Source organism: Alosa pseudoharengus, unplaced genomic scaffold (genome assembly GCF_046254945.1).
Source record: "Alosa pseudoharengus isolate Yale_2024_CS ecotype anadromous, Long Island Sound unplaced genomic scaffold, YU_APseudo_1.1 YU_APseudo_1.1_scf_4, whole genome shotgun sequence".
Taxonomy (NCBI): domain Eukaryota; kingdom Metazoa; phylum Chordata; class Actinopteri; order Clupeiformes; family Clupeidae; genus Alosa; species Alosa pseudoharengus.
Genome location: NW_027468774.1, coordinates 17,653,650 through 17,657,059, shown reverse-complemented (window position 1 = coordinate 17,657,059; position 3,410 = coordinate 17,653,650).

The following is a 3,410-nucleotide window of genomic DNA, read 5'->3' as shown; positions in this document are numbered from 1 at the left end:
CCTGCAATTGAATTTCTGTCTTTTACATACTTCATTGTTGACCTACACTGAAGGGTCATTGATCATCAAAATTGTAATAATCGCAATCCATTCCAAATGACTTATGAGCCTTTGAAATATTGTCCATAGCAATTCAATAGGGTAGGTTCATTTTGAAGGCTACCTCAACAACACTTGGGTTCTCTTAATTCAGTGGACTATGCTGGAGCCGTGGGAGCCGAGGACAGAAAAGCAGACTCAGGCCCCAGATCATCAGAGCTCTAATAATGGCTCACAGGTGCTTTGGGAGGGGAACATGATGAGTTCTGTGTCCAGCCCTGGGCCGACCACTTCCATGCCTTCTACGCCTCATCGCAAACAGCCCGTGCTCAAGGACGAGCGTTTATTTCATGTGGTTATGTTAATCAAGTGCTGTCCGACTCAAACAAACACAACGGATCCACTCCACACATAGCTACCCACTCACTCACTCACTCACTCACTCACTCACAGTACACACACAAACGACAGTCTGTGAGGTAGCGATCTGAAAGTGATGTGGTTGAGGAGAGTGGATACACCCTTGAAATTAGAGTTATTAATGTGTGTGTTTTAAGCCACAGGATGCCAACTAGATGCCTTGATTAATGGCGTCAGGTACCAATTAAGTGATTGAGGCAGACGGGCCACTGGCCAAAGAAAATAAACAAACTGATTACGCTTGAGCCCCTTCTTTTCCTCCAAACGAACACAAGCGAACACAGGTGAGACAGTTCCTTTCCACTTTCAAACCCCACTCTATCCTTTGAGAAACTAATTTAGCCACCGCTCTGCCAAAACGGATACCTAGCCCCACCAGTTGACCCCAGTGACCTCTGTGACCAGAGTTAAGCCCTGTAATCGCCACGCAGGGCTTCCCCCCCAAAACGGACGCTGCTGTCTGCGGTCATTTCCACTCTTCTAATGGATGGAGGGAAAGTCAAGTCGGAAGGAAACGATAGATCAATGAAAGCAGAGGGAGAGGTGAAGAAGAGGGTGGAGACCTCCTCCCAGACCCCTCAGGCAAAGAAGCCCCCCAAAGAGTTTTTCTTTCTGTTCATTTTTTTTTTCTTCTCCTTCCGAGACCTCCTGAGAATGAAAGACACATGGACACGTGGACCTGACCAGCACTGACCTGCTGTTTATCTGGGCAGGTTGGCTTTTTGACACTCAGGAAAAGGCCGCATGTGTGTGTGTGTACACATCCTGAACCCATGAAACGGAAAAGGGTTGTGGTGGGAGAGGGCAGTGGGGATCGCCTGATGCAATGAAACCTGGCAGAGTGCAGAAGACAAGAGAGCTGAGGGTGTCTTCCAGAGGGCTTCAGCACCAAGTCAAAACCACTTGCACCCCTGTAATCCATTCAAGCCATGCTTCACTGAGTTCACCTCACTTGTAGCCTTGACAAATGTTTTTAGTTAGTTACTAGTTACTGTTGCAGTCACACTTGCAAAAGAGCTGCTTGCAGCAGTGCCTGTGTGTGTTAAGCGGTCCCGTACATGTATTATGATAGCCTATATCAACATGTGCTTATAATTTTACAGCTTGGTCCAAAATGCCACAAGAGTAACATGTGTTGGGGGAGGAAATGTTATGTTAGACATCATATGCAAACAAATCATTTGAGAAAGTGGTACGACTGACATCATGTTGGCATATGTGGTTAGGGAAGTAAGTAACCGTCCTTCCTCCGAGTGGCAGAACACTTCAAAAGGGAAGCCTAACCGGCCTGTCAAACAAGCTTTCACAAGCGAGCGTCACATGACAGTGGTCAGCCAACCGTATAGTGCACGCCAGCTGAGAGCACAAACACCGTTGGTCTTACTTACGTTTGGTAAAGTTCTCCCGACATCAGGGGAGGAAAGTGCCTGCAGTGCAAGTTGTGCGTGCATGTGTGTGTGTTTACAGAGTCGTAAATGTAGCGCTTTATGCATGTGTTACTTATGTGAAGGCATGTGTGTAAATCTTGACCTATCTTTGCCATCTCTGTAAGCTCCGCAGTCTACAAACTTCGCCTGAAATGTTTGACGGATGAAATATGAGCAGTAAAAATGAAATGAAATCCTGATTGAATTATTCTCACACCATTCTGTTTCACTTGGGCTTTATGAAAGGGTGACAGGATCTTCATCACAGCATGATATATTGCCAGCATTTGGAATAGCCTTTTGAAATAACACTTGAGACCCTAGCATCAGAGTCATTAAAAAAATCTCATTACTTCCATACACCAGTGAGTTGTTCAAGTCAACCTTTTTTTAGATTGCGATACACACAAGGACATTCTTTAAAATCTATTACCTTACACCCTGACACTGATTCAATTACCCAACGAATTTAACCTGATTTTTCCATCACTTCCTCTGACCTCACAGTGACCTAACCTGTCACACATTCAAGTGCAGGATCAATTTTGCCCGGCGCCTTGGTTTGGCAACACACATTACCTAAATGGAGCGTGCCTGAGTAGGTCAGAACACCCTGGTGTTGGTCACCTCGATCAGGGTGCAAGAAGCACCTCTCGCCTCCGGGCACAGGGAGAGCTAGAGAGACAGACAGCAAGAGAGTGAGGGACAGGCATCTGATTGGGAAATACAGATCAGCTGCAGGAATGGGACAAGTATCTAGAGACGAAGTAGATCAGAAGTGGATTTCATTCTCTAATCAGTGCAGGCTGGTTCTGTTCATATCTCTCTCTCTCTCTCTCTCTCTATCTCCCTGCTTTGCATACTTGACTAAACCCATCAATACATGAGCTGCACACTCCTAATTTAGCAAATGAAGGGCTTGATCATTACATTCACTTTGATGATGTGTGCTTGAAGCAGGGCTAGATAAAAGACATTCTCATTGCAGGGGTGAATACTCCAGGAGCTGAATTGACTTCTACTCTTGTCTGATTCATTGTCACATCTGTATTGAGTGGAAAACAAATCTTCAGTTGCAAATTCTCTTTCTGTGGGCAAACAACAGCAAATACTAGTTCAAGTTCAAAGCAACTCGTAACGTGTCGCCATAGTACGGTGCCATGATGCCCATCATTTGTAATGTCTCACAAAAATGCCAGTGATTTGTTATTGTATTTATTAGCCAAACACAATGAACAGGCATTAGAACTCAGTGGCCCATGTCTGGCCCAGAACATCAAGAGAGCGAGAACTTCCTCAACCCGTCACATAGCCTATATCCCCGAGGGTCCGCCCCTTCTCGGCAGGTTGCCAACCATCAGCGTGCCCGGGGTTATACATAGCGTGGGCACGCTGATCATTGACAGCCGGTCGCTACACTATTTATAAATACTGCTGGTTTTAAAACTGATTTTGATGGTCTCTCCACTCTCTCCATGGGCAGCCATTCTCAGACCTGACAGCATGAAATGCTCTTTCAGGCTG